The sequence below is a fragment of the Balaenoptera borealis genome (genome assembly GCF_965194805.1).
Source record: "Balaenoptera borealis genome assembly, chromosome: 4".
NCBI classification, from domain to species: Eukaryota; Metazoa; Chordata; class Mammalia; order Artiodactyla; family Balaenopteridae; genus Balaenoptera; species Balaenoptera borealis.
Window position 1 is genome coordinate 43796759 of NC_138861.1, and position 17747 is coordinate 43814505.

General features: G+C 42.7%; 1 protein-coding gene across 8 annotated transcripts in view; it reads left to right on the forward strand.

The window, feature by feature from the left end:
• TMEM131L (transmembrane 131 like) overlaps positions 1–17747 on the forward strand; it is a 159031-nt gene that overhangs the window by 79107 nt on the left and 62177 nt on the right. The gene's annotated exons all lie outside the window — the stretch shown is intronic.

Below are 17747 nucleotides of genomic sequence, written 5' to 3' on the forward strand. Positions count from 1 at the left end.
ACCCAACATATGAAGCTTACCACCTTACCTACCCTTTCTTTCTAATGAATAACTAAAGCCCACCGCTCAGACTTCTTGTAGGTCATGGTACCCAGGCTTTCCTTCACCATCAGTCTCACTGCGCCTCTGCTCTGGGCCAGGCATGAGTCTGGCACCTCTGTCTCCATGGAGCTGTCATTCCAGTGGGGAGAGGAGCAAAATTAATTTACCTGTAATGTAATGTCTGGGTGCTTTGCCACCCAATAGGTCATTCTTAGGGATTTAACATACTATTTCCATTTTTTTATAAAATGGAATAGCCCTTCCTCAGGATTTTAAGGAAGATTTCTTTTTATTTGCAAATTTGGATTTGGTTTAAGTTCTAAAACCAGTGGGACTGTATTGAAAGGTTTTAGGCTGGAGACTGCTGTGATCTGACCTGCATTTTGTAAGGGCTTGGAAGGCCTAGTGAAAGTTTAATTTGCATGTGCTGACAGCGAGGGCTTTTCCTATGAGCACTTTTAGCCTTATCTTGGGGCTGTCCTTCAGCAGGGGGAGGGGGGCAACTGGGAATGGCCAGGTTTCTCTGGTGACTGAGAGCTTTGAGTGCCTGGTGCCATGTTAGTGGTGATAAAAGCATTGAAACCGAGGCGGGTGTTCAGATTACCCTAGTTAATGCTGTTAATTTAAGGATACGTGGAATTAAGGGCCTCAGAGGCCTTGGTGTGATGAGAGCGTGCCTGCCATCCACTCTGCCTGGCAGATCCCGTCCTTGCCGTGGTGCCCTCTGCCCTGTCCCACATCCAGGCCATCCTCATCTGGGCCACTCTAGCAGCCCCTTAACCGGTCTGCCAGCGTCTGCTTTGGCCCTTTCAAGTCCTCTTCCCCAAAATGCAAGTTGGACCTCGTCAGTCACCTGCTTTCCGTGCATTCCTGTAGGATTTAGGACTTAAACGGAACCCTTCGCGTGGCTGGAAGACCTTGTGCGGTCTGGCGCTGTCCCTCCCCCGCCTCCCTCCCTCCGCTGCTCACACTGCCTCTTCCCCTCCTGCCCCTGGACCTCTGTGCCTGCCATTTCCCCAGACGCCCCTCCCCCAGCTTTTCTCACAGTTAACCCTCACTTCATCCTTCCTTTCTCATCCTGAGTTCTCCAAGGATCTTGCTGTCTCTCCCATTCAGTTCCAGACCTCGGTTGGCCTGCAGTACAACTGACTTCCTTCCCCCTTAGGACTCGTATCCGGTGAAATAATCCCACGCCCACATAGTGTGGTTACTTAGCCACTCTCTCTTTCACTCGTGGAGTTTAAGCCCCACGAAAGCAAGCGGGGGCCACCTGACTTGGCTTTCCATATCTTCCCGGCCCAGCCCGGGGCCTGCCGTTGGAGGGGCCCATGAACTTGGGCTGAGGGGAGTTTTGGCCAGCTCCCCCTCCCACGGCGGTGACTTGGCTTTTCTTGTTTCTGCTTTAGCTGGTACAAAACTCTGTTTTGTTTCTTTTTTCCTTTTTTGCATTTTTATCTATATTTAACAGCTTTATCGAGATATGATTCACATACAACAAAATTCACCCACTTAAAGTGCCCCCCACTGGTTGTTAGTATACTCACAGAGCTGTGCAGCATTCACCACTCTCTCACAGCCTAATTTTAGAACATTTTCTTTGCCTTAGTCCCTGGCAACTATTACTCTATTTTCTGTCTCTACAGATTTGTCTATTTTGGACATTTCATGTAAATGAATTGTGTGGTCTTTTGTGATTGGCTTCTTTCACTTAGCGTAGTGTTTTCAAGTTTCATCCATGTTATCAGTCTTTCCTTCCTTTTTATTGCCAAATGATATATTGTATAGGCATATACCACATTTTGTTTAAACATTTATCAATTGGTTTCATTTTTTTGATTTGTTTTAGTTTTTTTGGCTATTATGAATAATGTCGCTGTGAACATTCATGGACAAGTTTGTGTGGACGTATGTCTTCTATTCTCTTGGGTGTATATGTAAGGGTGGAATTTTGCTGGGTCATATGGTAATTCTGTGTCTCACATTTTGAGGAATTGTCAAACTGTTTTCTAAAGTGGTTGTATCATTTTAAATCTCACCAGCAATATGTGAGGATTCCAGTTTCTCTGCAACTTTGCCAAGGCTTGTTATTTTCTGTTTTTTTGTTGTTGTTTTGTTTTTTATAGCCATCCTAGTGGGTGTGAAGTGATACCTCATGTGGTTTTTATTTGCATTTCCTTAATCACTAATGATGTTGAGCATCTTTTCATGTGCTTTTTGATAATTTTTATATCTTCTTTGGAGAAATGTCTATTCAGATCCTTTGCCCATTTTTTAATTGGGTTATTTGTCTTTTTATTGTTGAGATATAAGCGTTCTTTATATATTCTAGATAGTAGACTTTCATCAGGTACATGATTTATATGTATTTTTCTCCCATTCTTTAGGTTGTCTTTTTATTTTTAATTTTGATGAAGTCCAGTTCACCTATTTTTTATTTGGTCACTTATGCTTTTTTAGTGTCAAATCTAACAAGGCCTAAGGTTGTAAAGATTTACTCCTGTGTTTTTTTCTAAGAGTTTTATAGTTCATCTCTTGTAGTGAGGTCTGTGACCCATTTTTACTTCACTTTAGTGTATAGTGTGAGCTCGGGATCCAAGTTCATTCTTTTCATATGCATTTCCAGTAGTCCCAGTACCATTTGTTGAAAAGACAGTTCTTCCCCCATTGGAGTGTCTCGGCGTCCTCCTGGACTGTCTCAGCTTCAGCTCTGTTCCCAATGGTAGATTCTCTCCATTTTCATTTATACTGGGATCTATGAGTTTAGTCAAGTCACTGTCTAAGGCTGCCCCTGTTGAGCATAGCTCCCCCCATCAGTCAGTCAACAGTTAGTTATTAGATATCATTTCTTGAATGTTCCAGGAAATGATAGGGCAGTGAACACAGCACAGTGTCCTGCTCTTATGACGTGACAATGTAGAATACATTTCAGAGTTTGAAGGTAAAACTCAATTTTTTTGACTGATCTTTTGTTGGAACCCAGTATTGAGAGGTCTAAATATCAAAAAATATTTCTTAAAAGGCAATTATTTAAATTTCTTTCATTTTTACAGTGATTTAGAAAAAGAAACTTCAAAGTCTTTTTTTCAAGGCTTACTACACCTAGAAAGAAAAACAAAAACCTACAAAATTTAGACTTAAGAAATAATTATGGCATTCCTCAGAAAAAATCCTGACTATAATATTTTTGCATTTAAACTGCACACATAAAATGCGTTCAAGTTGTGTTTTAAGTGGCTGTAAGGTTGCCGGCTGTCCTTTTCCAGAAAGGAGTATCTTTATTTTGATATTCTTTCTGTCCCGTGTTTTTGTCTACCTTTTGCCTGTGGTCCAGAACCCATAATCTGGGGTGGGTGCTGAGTTCAAGAGGTCCCTTCTCTCAACGGGGAAGGAGGGTGGGGGAAGGAGTGCTCATGACTGAATCTTCTCCAGGACAGAGCTGGAAAGTGCATCTGGTAGAAAGCTAAAGAGTGAGAAGGTTTAGGCAGAAATGAATATGTCCTGAGTCTTTCAGATACAGGGATTGCCACTGGCCTTTGCTCACACATACTTAAAATTGCTTCCTAAGGTAGCAACTAGAAATTTATGTAATCAGAACACTTTTGCTCACTTACCCTTGCAGCTTACCACATGATACCTCACACAGAGGGACTGTGGCAGCACTTGGTTTTGTCTCCTGAGCTGCTAAAAGATTCAGTTAACTATGACAAAATCAAATTTAAATAATGCTAGTAAGAAAAAAACCATGGATTTACTTTAGGTATACAAACTGGAGGAAAAATTAAGTACTTCCATGAGGGTCAAAAGCCAATTTCCTCCCTCTGTCTGTCTTTTTCCAAGCCTGTGCTCCTTCCACTGAGCTCACTTGTCTCTCGTTGGATCGTTAAATGAACACCTGTAAAGCCCCAGGACAGAGCCCAACCCCAGGTCACAGAGTATAACTTTACTAAAGCGCCCTGAAAAGGGCATTGTTTGATATTTCATCCTCCTTTTCTGAAAGAGCATACTTTTAGGGAAAATGGTCAGATGAAATATGTCCATTTTATTTGATCTTATTTCTATGAATAGGGGGGAAAGCAATGTGAACATTTATAATGTCATGTAGATTGTAATTGGTTCAAGATCTCAGTTTGTTTTTTGGAATAACAAAAAAAAAAGTGTCCCTCTTATGAAATAAACTAGGGTGCCCGTGAAAAAATTGTTAGGTTATCTCAGTTTTTTTGTAGTATGAGCTCATTCCAGTCCTTTTTGTGTGTGTCCACTCATATCTTACTTTTGCATTTTTCCTGCTCAGTCGAACTGGATTAAATGGCTCACTCTCTTCTGCTGAAGCCAAGAGTGTTTGTGTGATTCGTCTTCTGTCTAAATTCGTGCTGGCTGGGAGTTCTCTAGCAGGGGCTGAGTTCAGTGAGAGGAGGGTGTGCATTGCGGCCTCTCTGCTGCACATGCGTGTCTGCTCTGGGGAAGAAGGGGGCAGACATGAGGAATTAAGTTGCCTTTTCACTTAGTCCTTCTTTTTCATTTGTTTTGACGTTTATGGAGTGAGCATTCCTAGCAGACAAGACGTCACTATGACAGTGGGTTTAAGTGAGAATCTGAGGACCCTCTGCTTTTGTTGCAGTCCTGTCATCATTTGGCACCTGGATTATCCCCCAGTCAGGCTTTCTCCCCTCCAGTGCACCTGCTGCGCATGCTGGTGATGTCTTCTTAAACAAAACTATTCGTTATTTCCCTGGTCACTACACTGCTGGGTCCCTGTTGTTTGCAGGATCCAGCCCAAGCACCCTAGCTTGGCCTACAAGGTCCTTCGTCTCCTGGGTCCAGCTTCTTCTCCAGCCTCGGGGTACCACCCTGCTCTTCTCATCTCTGGGCTCACAAACCTCCCATCACTGCCAGACCGTGCCATCCCTTTGTACAGACTGTCTCCCCTTCATAGGCTTTTCCCCTGTTCTGACTCCAGAATTACTTCTAATTCTGTCCTCTGAGACCCAGTTCGGATATCACCTCCTCTCCAGGTTCCCAGGCCAGTCTCTGCTCTGGTCCCACGACGCTTGGTTCAAAGCTGCTTTAACATTTAGTGTCCCGGGCTGTCTCCCTCTGCTGCTCTTCCATGAGGCTCTCTAGGCCCAGGCCTGTTTCTTTTTCATTTTCATAATCTCAGTATCACCTTAGTGTTTGGTACATTGAGGGCAGCCCCAGAGCTTTTCATAGGTAGATGAGTCAGTGGGCACCCAAGTTAAGAGCCCCAAATAGCATATCTCCAGTCGTAATATCTAAGATTTGTCTAACTTCACCTTTTCACCACATCAACCAGATGACCTTCAACAGATTTACTACCAGGGCAGGTGGTATAATTCTTATTTTAGAAATTGTAGAATGGTCTTAGAGTTTAGGTTACTTGGTGGAGGTTGAGGACAGAGCTGGGATTGGCAGTCCCGGCTCAGTATGCTTTAAATTTTTCCCCAGGTAATGATTTTCATATTGTTGACTTTGTAATTCATGTTCCAGGAAAGATATATGCAAAAAAAAATTTTTTGGCAGCATTTTTATAATGGCAAAAACAGTAGAAACAGCCTAAAGGCTCAACAGTGGAAAAAGGATTTGATAAATTTAAGTATATCAGCATAGTAGAATATTAAGTAGTTCTTGCAAGTTACAATTATGATACTTATGTAGAAATGTCTGACAAGCGAATAGTAGATTATAAGCTAGACTGTACTCTGTGATTGTAATTGTAAAGTATATGGTGGGATGTAATATGTAAATAGAGTTGTGTTAGGCTCATGAAAAAGTAAGAAGTTTTATTTTTTAACGTTTTCTTTAGTGTTGTTTTGGATCCAAGCCATTGAGATTTGAGGAATGTTTCAGTGGTTTATTTGGGCAAAACAGAATATTGGAAATTGTCATTCTTTCAGAATCTGGCATATAGGGTCACTATAGCAATAACCTTGTCTCAGAGAGTTAAAAGAACTTAAATTATTATTATTGGAATCACTGTAAAATAATATTTATTGTTAAAGGTGGAATTATAAGGCAATATGGGAAACACAGAGAGGCTTTAAATTAGAGGAAAGCCGATGACACACAGTTCCCATGAAGTAACAGTGGATCTGTGTGTCCTAACATAGTATCATAGTATTGAATTCTCTCAAAAGGAGATTGTGACGATAAAAAATTACAGTGTAATTATAAGAAAACACAGGAAACCAGAGAAGTAAAAAATTAGAAATAACCCCCAAGACCACAGTCACACTCAACATAGGTGACCAGGAAGAATATTCTGTCACCTCCTTTCTGAACTTTTCAGAGTGTCTACAGTATCCTGTTACCTGATTGTGTAAAGGAGAGCTTATTTCTGGGGATTGTGTGTGATGTCTGATACACTTCAGACCAGGAGTTGCTACCCTTTTAAGACTGGCACAGCCTGGCTTTGGCACGCTGCTGTCAGGCCCTGTGCCTGCCCGCCCGGGACAGGTGTTGGTGAGGCCTGTGGTGCCAGCCTGCGTGGAGCCTGGTGCCGGCCAGGCTCGGGGAACGTGCCCCACGTTGCTGTCCGGGGATTCGCCTCCTAGGTGCTGATCCCTGTCGAGTAAGTGCGGTGGTCTGGAAGGGAAGCTATAAAGTCAGTGTGGGGAGGAGGACAAGGAACGTTTCCAATCACAGTTCGACAGAGGAGAAATGGAAAGGGGCAGGTTTCTCAGTAACAAATGAGTTGCAGAAGTCTGAACGAGGATCTGGAAATGGAAAATAAAAACAGGGAAAGGTTAAAGGCCGCTGTGGCTGGCTGCCCTGTTTTCCTGATGTCTTACAGGATAAGTTAAATGAAATACACAGATTTTCTGGGTGAGATAGCTAAGAATTCCTACAAATCTGGGTGGGAACATAACGTATTTAATAACATTTATTTGCCTGATAAAAGTTACCTTTTTTAACATAAAAATGTTAGTCTGTCAGACTCTGGAGAGTTATTACTGTATGTTAGGAAAATATATGCCGTTACCTACCTGCCTCTGAATGCAGCTTTTAAAACAAGGAAATTGCTTAAATTTAAAATTTTTTCTTTTTTTGCACTGGAGCCTCCAGTGAGAATGATTCAGTGGCGTGGGAGTTTGGGAAGAGATAGAGGGCCGGTGAATGGGAGACAGGAAGGAAGCTTGGTGAAGCCGCAAGAGGTACCCAGGGGTGGGGCTGTTCCCCTTTCCTCGGCTTCCCCCTGCCCCCCAAACCCCCCAGCCCGCAAAGTCTCCTCCCCCCATCAGCCCCGTTTGCTTCTCTCAAATCTCTCCTCTCTTGGCAGGACAGAACAGTGTTCCAGGAGAGAACAGTTTCTTGGCCCCTCCATTTTTTTAAAAAAAATTTTGTTTATTTATTTATTTTTGGCTGCGTTGGGTCTTCATTACTGCGCACGGGCTTTCTCTAGTTGCTGCGAGCGGGGGCTACTCTTTGTTGGGGTGCATGGGGTTCTCATCGCTGTGGCTTCTCTTGTTGTGGAGCATGGGCTCTAGGTGCGTGGGCTCAAGAGTTGTGGCTCATGGGCTCTAGAGCTCAGGCTCAGTAGTTGTGGTGCACGGGCTTAGTCGCTCCGCGACATGTGGGATCTTCCTGCACCAGGGCTCGAACCCGTGTCCCCTGCATTGGCAGGCAGATTCTTAACCACTGTGCCACCAGGGAAGCCCTCGGCCCCTCTTTTTAACTCAGCACTTGCTTAGTCCCTTTTTTGCCTCCTGGAGAATTGACTAGTTCCTTACTGAAAGCCCTGAGAGACCCCTGTCTTAGCAAGGATAGTATGCAAAAGCTTTTGTTTCTGTGTATGTGTTTTCCTTTACTAAGATTATAAGCTCCTTAAAGAGCAGGAATCATGTCCTAACCAGTATTTGTTTTCTTATCACCTAGCACAGAGCCTCGCCACGGAACACATAGTAAATAAATGATTGAGAATTGAATAAATGACCTTAAAAAGCAAGGAATTTTAATTCTGCCAACATTCACTATATTAGGATATTCTAGAAACTTTTGTTAGAAGACTTGAACATGCCCAGTAAATAAATAGCACCTCTCTTCCTCAGGTTCTGAACTGGTGGATATATAAGAATCAGAAGCTAGAAAACTAAATTTATATTACTGAGAAGCCACATTCTCCTGTGTCAGCTGACGTAAGAGGGTCAGAGTTGCTAACTCCCGGCCCCCAGGTAGACCATGGTGTGGCCCATTGGAAGGGACTTTTTTTTTTAGTTGAAGTATAGTTGATGTGCAACATTACATAAGTTACAGGTGTACAATATAGTGACTCACAATTTTTAAAGGTTATACTCCATTTATACTTATTATAAAATATTGGCTGTATTCCCTGTGTTGCACAATGTACCCTTGTAGCTTATTTTACACATGATAGTTTATGCCTCTTAATCCCCTACCTCTGTCTTGCCCCTCCCCTCTTTCCTCTCCCCACTGGTAACCACTAGTTTGTTCTCTATATCTGTGAGTCTGCTTCTTTTTTTGTTTCATTTACTAGTTTGTTTTGTGTTTCAGATAAGTGAAATCATTACAGTATTTGTCTTTCTCTGTCTGACTTACTTCACTTAGCGTAATACCCCCCAAGTCCATCCATATTGTTGCAAACAGCAAAATTTCATTCTTCTTCATGACTGAGTAGTATTCCATTGTATATATATACCACATCTTCTTTATCCATTTCCATTCATCTGTTGTTGGACAGTTAGGTTGCTTCCGTATTTTGACAATTGTAAATAAAACTGCTATGAACATTGGGGTGCATGTATCTTTTCAAATTAGTGTTTCTGTATTTTTCGGATATATACCCAGGAGTGGAATTGCTGGGTCATGTGGTAGTTCTTTTTTTAGTTTTTTGAGAAACCTCCATACTATTTTCCACAGTGGCTGCACCAATTTACATTCCCACCACCAGTGTACCAGGGTTCCCTTTTCTCCACATGGTCACCAGCATTTGTTATTTGTGCTCTTTTTGAGGATAGCCATTCTGTCAGGTGTGAGGTGAAATCTCATTGTGGTTTTGACTTCCATTTCCCTGATGATTAGCATTCATCTTTTCACGTGCCTGTTGACCATCTGCATTTCCTCTTATGGAAGGGATGTTTGAATCAAGGACAAACACCCTTACCCAGGATGTAGAGAGAAGGAGAAAAGAAACCAACTCGTCCAATAGCCCCTGCCCTGTCACCCTGCCTGCAGTACAAGGTCATTGTCTGTGGCTCACTAATAGGCAACTGCCTCTACCTTGAGGGGAGAGGAAGGCTTGGGGCAAAGGAACAGCAGTATCAGGAATATTTAGTGTTTAGTGTTTACTTTGCTAATACCGCTCCTCAGTTTTGGACTTTTGACCCTTTGGGCTTACCCGTTGTTAAGCCCATGGCCCTCCCTCTCTGCACGGAGGTGAGCAGACTTCCCGTGGCCGTGCTCCTGCCTTCCTGAGCCTGTTCCTTCTCCCACTGGTACCAGCCCTGCTTTTTCGATCCTCTGTGGACCGCTGGGATGCACAGTTGAGTTTTCCCCTGGAAAGCTCTGAGATACATTATAATAATTCATCAATAATCTGCTCCAAAGCCACACTATGCCCCAGGTCTGAAGTTCATATCCTCATCTGTTTCCCATCCCAAATTCTTTTCAAGTATCCAATAAAGCTTACCAGAGCTTTGAAAGGGGATCAAATAACAGAATTAAGATATTCCAAAAAAAAAAAACCAACCCAGCCTTATAAGGATGCCCCATCACAGAACTGTATAGTGAAGTGAATAAGAAAGTGAATTCTAAAACCAGGCCACCTGGGTAAAAGTCTTGGTCCTGAGAGGTCTTAGCCAGGTTACCTAACCCTTTTATGTCTCAGTTTATCTATAAAACAGATAATAGCACTACCTCATAGGAGTGCTATAGTTATTGAATAAATGAATACATGTAAAAAGCTTAGAACCTAGTATCTGGCACATAGCTAAAATGCATTTATCACTTAAAAAATTTTTGTATATAAACCCTCTCCTATTATGAAACTCTCAGGGAGAAATTTAAAATTCAGAGAAGCAATCCTTGGCAAGACATGAAAGTTCAAGGTTCTAGCCCCATATCAAATTATGTTGGCCTGTGAGTTAACATGCAGAGAATTTGAAGTCCTCCCTAATTCCTTTTTTTTTGGTCTTAGCCAGAGAGCTTCTCCATGCCTGTGTGCAGCTGGGGTAACTCCCCCTGCCCCCTGCCCAGGGCTTCTCAGAAAGCCCCCCGCCAGGATGTGCGTGGCTTCCCCAGGGCTTCTCAGAAATTACAGTAGTTCAACACTAAGTCTCTCTTGTCTCTGCTTGTTTCAAGTGGAGCTTGAGTCTAGAATCTTTTTTTTTTTTTTAATAAATTTATTTATTTCATTTATTTTATTTCTGGCTGTGTTGGGTCTTCTTTGCTGCATGCGGATTTTCTCTAGTCATGGCGAGCGAGGGCTACTCTTCATGGTGGTGTGTGGGCTTCTCATTGTGGTGGCTTCTCTTGTGGAGCATGGGCTCTAGGCACGTGGGCTTCAGTAGTTGTGGCACGCGGGCTCAGTAGTTGTGGCGCACGGGCTTAGTTGCTCCACGGCATGTGGAATCTTCCTGGACCAGGGCTCGAACCCGTGTCCCCTGCATTGGCAGGCAGATTCTTAACCACTGTGCCACCAGGGAAGCCCGAATCTAGAATCTTAACAAGACACACAGGAATATTAGATTATCAACCTTACATCCACCAAGTTTGGAGAACATGCCCCCCAGCCCTCAAGGCGCTAATTTTGAGCAGAATTGTTCCCAGTACTTCATCTTTGCCAAAGAGAGGGATGGAGGGCTGAAACCATCACCTTGGTTTCAGCCTCAGCTCATGCCAGTTCTGAGGCCAAGACCTGCGCCCTTAAACTCGATGGGCAGAGATTGCCTGTCTGGAGGCGAATTTGGGGAGGAGCCACCTCCTCTCTTCGGAAGTGACACCGAGATGCTCAGATTCTCGGGTCTGTGCTCACAGTCAGAGCCTTGTGGTGGTGCAGTCCAGTCACCAGGTGTGTCTGTCCTCTCCTTTTTGCAGGGAGCCCTTGTTTCTGGCACTCCTGTGCTGAGTGGTGTCCCCGCTCTGTTAAGGGATGGAGCATCTGTGGGTGGGGACTTTGAGACCTGTTTGTGATGTGGTTTCCGTTAACTGTTACCAGGAGCTCATAGAGGCTTCTGGAACCTGCTTCTTTGGGAAGGTTTTTCCCTTTTCGTCCTGCTTGTTTCAAGTGGAGCTTGTTCGCAGCAGATTCCTGGCGGGGAACTGCTGTTGACACTCAGGGAGCTTGGGGCCCAGTGTGGGTAGCTCCTGGCCCCCGAGCCCCGCGCTGTCTCCTCCAGCTTGTGCGTGTGCCCTTCTTTGTCTGTAGGCTGTGTTCTGCCTGCAGGATGTGCTGGTCTCTTCCTGTCCCCTTTTCCTGTCAGGGAGGCTTAGATGAGTTTCTTGCTGTTTAACCAGCTGCTTTTGCTGGTCTCTTTTTCCCTAATGCTTGTAAGCTACTGCTGTTTGCTGGAATTGATGCATTCCTTTTTTTTTTAGACCTTTTTCTTTCCTTTTTGGTCTAAATCTACTTTTTCCTCTAGGTGTTCCTCTAGATATTTTCTTGTGAGTTCTCCCAAAGCAAGAGAGATACAGTTGCTAAGTTTTGGGTCTGCCGAATCTTCTTCTCTTCCCTGCATTGGGTGCTCTTACATTGGAGACATTCTCCCAATAGACCAGCATCTAATTTAGGGCTGGCATCAGTCTGTCTTGTTCTCCCTGGTTCCCCTTTAATAGGTTTCCTCGATGCTGTGCCTTCTTTTAGACTGAGTCCTAATTCCATAAACTTTGCAAGTGTGTTCCCTCAGGGCACAGGCAGTGACAGTCCCTCCACCTGCTGTGCTCCAGCATCTTCGTCTGATCTCCGATCTCCGCTGCTACCCCCACCCCTCACAGCCTGTCCAGAGTTTGTGTAACCCTTGGTAGAGCTGTGTCAGTCTTTGGAGATGAAGGTAGGTCCTCAGTTGCTCTCACTATGGGTTTTGTACCTGGCTTTAGAAGTGTGTTTCTCCACAGTTCCTAGAACTGAATCTTGGTTCCTCTAGGAGGAGCAATTCCAGTCCTCTGAGATCTTGCTTGTCTTCCTTTATTAGAGGTTTTTTTTTTTTTAAGGCTCAAACAAGCACAAAGATATTGCTCCCTCCCTTGAGTTAGACTCCAGGCTGTCCCTGTCTCTGTCTGTTGAACCGGGTGTCAAGGTCTCCTTTTCTGTTGCAGCTCTGTCCAGTTATTCCCCAAGATGTCAACCTTTCTCCAAAGGGTGGCCCTCTCTCCCTCGTGTTTCATCAACCTGCCTTGCTTTTTTTTTTTGTTTTGTTTTTGTTCCTCTTGTCCTGATAGGAAGATGAGAGAGCATTTCTCTAAGCTTCTAGCACCTTTCTGATTTCCAGAATGAGCCTAATCGTTCCAAGGACAGCCCTTAGTGGTTGCCTTCTTCGTGCATACAATAATTTTGTCAAATTGCTTTTCTGACTCAACCCAAGATGACAGCATATCTCTTTAATAAGGTTATCCTTATTGCTTCTTTATTTATAAAATCTGCCCCCATCTATGTATCTTCCACTTTGGATCTTGAAAATCTGAAGCAGCAGTTAGCATTTAGGTGATTAATAGCTGTAGGGCCAGGGAGTTGGAGGGGAACTCTTGAGTCTGTGGACCAACCACATGAATTTAAAATAAACCTTCTCACAGTTCCGACTCGTATCCATAAAGGTAAGGCATAAAAAGGAACAGAATTTGGAGCAGCCTGTCTATATTGCCTGCCTGGAGTTGGACCCAACACAGTTTCTTCAAGATCGGGCTATAGAAGCACCAGATAGTATTCTGGAAGCTCTCTCTATTTTGAGGAGAGCCCTGACTGGGACACCATTTTGTTTTGGTTTTGTTTTTCCTTCCCCCGCCCTTTCCCTTTTCTTTTCTTGTGGTAAAATATGCATAACACAGAATTTACCATTTTAACCGTTTTAAAGTGTACAGTTCAGTGGCATTAATTATACTCACAGTGCCACGCCGCCATGACCCCCGTCCACTTCCAGAACTTTTTCGTCTGCCCAAACTGAAACTCTGTCCCCCATTAGGCAGTGATTCCTCATTACCCCCTCCTCTCAGCCCCTAGTAAACATTATTCTACTTTCTGTCTCTATGAATTTGAATATTCTAGGTCCCCTCATACATGGACTCATACAGTATTTGTCCTTTTGTGACCGACGTATTTCACTTAGCTCAGTGTCTTCAAGGTTCCTCCATGTTGTAGCAGGTGTCAGAATTCCCTTCCCTTTTTTTAAAAAAATTAATTAATTAATTTTTGGCTGCATTGGGTTTTCATTGCTGTGCGTGGGCTTTTCTCTAGTTGCGGAGAGTGTGGGCTACTCTTTGTTGTGGTGTGCAGGCTTCTCATTGTGGTGGCTTCTCTTGTTGTGCAGCACGGGCTCTAGGTGCACGGGCTTCAGGAGTTGTGGCATGCGGGCTCAGTAGTTGTGGCTCGTGGGCTCTAGAGCGCAGGCTCAGTAGTTGTGGTGCACAGGCTTAGTTGCTCTGCGGCATGTGGAATCTTCCCAGACCAGGGCTCAAACCCCTGTCCCCTGCATTGGCAGGCAGATTCTTAACCACTGTGCCACCAGGGAAGTCCTCCCTTCCCTTTTAAGGCTGAATAATATTCCACTGTGTATATATCCCGTGTTTTGTTTATTCATTCATCCATCAGTGGATTTCGGAATGTTTCCATTTGGCTACTGTGTGTAATGCTGCTGTGAATATAGGTGTACAAATACCTGTTCAAACCCCTCTTGTCACTTTTGGGTGTAAACCCAGAAGTGGAACTGCTGGATATTGTAATTCTGTGTTTAAATTTTTGAGGAACCACTGTACTGTTTTCCACTGCAACACCCTTTCTTTCACAGCCTTCTCTGTGCCTACTTAGGTCAAAGCCATGCTGTATTGCTCAAGGGCAAGCCACAGCAGCCTGCATCACAGAGCCTGAACTTGTGCCGAGCCTGGGTCCAAGCTCAAGGGCTGAGCCAGGCCTTCAGGGCTCACTTGCCATTTGCTTAAGGCCCAGCGGCAGCCAACTGTATAAAAATAGCTGCTTGTCTTTGGATCGCGCTTCTGTACGCTGCATGACCTACCAAGGTGGAAATCCCACATGGCTGTCCTGGAACTGCCAGCCCAGGTTGTGGTCGTTAAGGGCCAGCTGCCCAAGTGTAAAAGTCCAGGGTATTGCACAACGCAGGCCACTGCCACTTGGTCCGACCAAAAGTATTAATATTTCACTGTTAACTTGTTCTTCACATTGTGTTTTGTCTTTAATGGTTTTTGGCACATTTCAGGGGGGTGGGAGATGGTGTGCAGTAAATGACCCTTCTATCTTTTCTTGGGTTCTGAACCATTTATGAAATAAGACAAGAAGAATTTGAAACATTTAAGACAAAAAAATCCCTTCTCTTGGAAACCAAAGGATTGGGGAAGAGGAGTTTCCCTTCTAACAACTTTGATGTGGGGAAAATGCTTCCTAGAAGCATTTAAATGATTTGTTGTGGAATTTTACTAAATGAATGCATGAATTGTGAATGAAAAAGCAAATGCTCCCTTTTGAGGGCCTGCTTCATGCACTGTGATTGGCATGTGTATCGCATTTAATGCTGGTAGCATGGCTGTGAGTCCATTAACTGTTTTATACAAGAGAAAGCTGAGTCTTGGAAAAGGTAGGGATTATCCCCAAGGTTTCATCTTCAGTCCGTGTTGACTGCAAAGCCACTTGGCCACACTGCCTTTTCTAAAAAGATGTGGATAAGGAAAAATGTGATACATGTGCTTTTTTTTAATGATAAAATTGATTTTTATTTATGTCTAATATTAAATTATATATTGGGAAGAAATCTGTTGCTCTGACCAAGTACTATTCACTTTCTTTTTTAATTGGAGTCTAATTGCTTTACAATGTTTTGTTAGTTTCTGCTGTACAATGAAGTAAATCAGCTTCATTGTACATATATCCCCTCCCTCTTGGACCTCCCTCCCACCCCACCCCGCATCCCACCTATCTAGGTCGTCACAGAGCACTGAGCTGAGCTTCCTGTGCTTTATAGCTTGTTCCCACTAGCTATCTATTTTATGCATGGTAGTGTATATATGTCTGTCCTAATCTCCCAATTCATCCCACCCTCCTCTTCCTCTACTGTGTCCACATGTCCGTTCCCTATGTCTACATCTCTATTCCTGCCCTGGAAATAGGTTCATCTGTACCATTTTTCTAGATTCCACATACATGCGTTAATATACGATACTTGTTTTTCTCTTTCTGGCTCACCTCACTCTGTATGACAGACTATAGGTCCATCCATATGTCTACAAGTGACCCAATTTCGTTCCTTTTCATGGCTAATATTCAACCCTTTTTCCCTTAAAACAAATAAAAACAACTCATTTCGTCCGGTTCTTAGGGTTTTACAAATATTTTCGTGAGTGGGTCTGACAACATAGGTAGATATTGTTTCAGTGGTTACAGATCTGAGAACCAGAAGGTTAGTGGTAGTGGTGAGGGCTGAAGCACAACTGCTGGTTAATATTAGGGTGAAGCAACCGAACTCAGCTGAGCCTGTCTGTTATGCAGGAGACACTAAATTAGGAGTTCAGTTAAAGAGTGTGAGTGTCGTGTAGAAGGGACCCAGGAAAGCACTCATTTTATACAAAATGATTTGCTGTATAGAATGTATTGTACGTAGCACCATATGTGTGGGCCGCTGGCTGGAATGGTCACATGGCTTATGTGGGCTCTGTGTTCCTAACTGAGACACACGTGGGTATAAGAGACTTACCTTTGTAAGGGCCTCTACAATTTAGCATTCAGAATTCTGAAAGGGAAGAAAACTGAGAAGGAGAAATCTCAGGTTGGGATATATCTAAGTAATTTTTTTATATTTCATACATTATGTTCCTGAAATGAACGGTTTTCATATGTGGTCAATACTGGGAACATCATAATTTCAAATCTGTTGTTCATTCTGTCTGGATTAATGCATTATAGACTCTCATATACTCTTGTCAGGATATGGTTTACTCTTGCTAGTGAAAGTCATCTCAGATGACTTAGAACTTTGTCTATCATTTTCTTTCCTGTTTAATTGCACACAGCCCCCCAGAATCACACTCTGCCCCTGGCCTGGTACACAAAGACCAATTTTTTAGCAAGTAGAGGAAGGTGATTTTTTTTCTCTTTCATCCCATTCCCTAAATTCATACGTCTTCTCCACAAAATACATGCCATACAAAAGAAGTCTTAACAGGGATATTTTCTTGACTGTTACATTATCTCCTGGTATGGTTTTCTAAGACATATTTTCATGCTGAAGAATTTTTAGGCTTTTAAGTACCTAGGAGAAATGGACTTGGCCTGTTCCAATTTACTTGGAAAAAATACTTATGACTTATGTTAAAAGACCTGCTATTTTTTTTTTTCCTGTTTTTCTACTAACTAACCTTTGATAAGTCATTTAACCCCTCCAAACCACATCTTTTCCCATCTTCTAAAATAATATCATACACTTATGTGAAAACTACTTAGGGGACTTCCCTGGCGGTCCAGTGGTTGAGACTTTGCTTCCCAATGCAGGGGGTACAGGTTTGATCCCTGATCAAGGAGCTGGGATCCCACATGCCTCAGGGAACAGAAGCAATATTGTAACAAATTCAATAAAGACTTTAAAAATGGTCCACATTAAAAAAAAAAAAAATCTTAAAAAATACTACTAAGGAAGTGTTACTTCTTTTAGCTGTCAAATTTAGGAACTAATTTATTAAAATAATGTGGGAGGTTTCAAAAGTAGAGAAGTATGTTTTTGTTTGTTTTTCTTTTATAATCTGCCCAGGCACACTTCTGCATAAGGGGTCAAAACAAATGTCAAAACAGCTGGGGTCCTTTCAGAGATAATTTGTAATCCCAGTGTGCCTGTGCTTGCTCCAGGTGGCTCATGTTTTGGTTATAGTTTCTGATTTTAAGTCAAGATTGCAATACTTTTGTTCTTTTGGGAGAGAAAGACATGAACATTTAAATTTCTCTTTGGGAAAAATCAGCATGCTTCAAGGGCAGTTTGGAGGTGTAGGAACTCCCCCTGGTGGGAGTCTGAAATATGTTGTACAGCAAATGAAACAATATTGTAGTTTATTTTTGTTATGTTTTCAGCTAACAGAAGAATCTTACTTAACATGGTAAATTATAAATTCATTCTTGGTAAATTATAAATTCATTCATGGTAGATTATAAATTTGTCATCAAGAATGACAAAATATTGGGCTTTAAATCGCATCAAATCACTGTGCAGATAGGATTTTAAATCATGTTCAAAGTCATAATTTTGAACTTTAACATAATTTCAACATGTGAAGAAGTATTTTAGGCAAGAAAATTGCCTTGTCAGGTTAAGACCTATAGTTAAATTGTTGTAGATGAAACAAAACCCAACTTAATTATAAACGTATATGTTGAAAGTGTGTTGATATGGGTGTTTCTTTAAACTTTTTTTGGGGAAAGTTTCAGATCAGAAGCACATGCCAGATATCAGGTTTTGCTTCGTGCTCTTATTTTAGAGCCATTGTTTATTTTTAGTTTCTGGCCCCTTTCAGGCTTGCACCTTTCAAGCAAA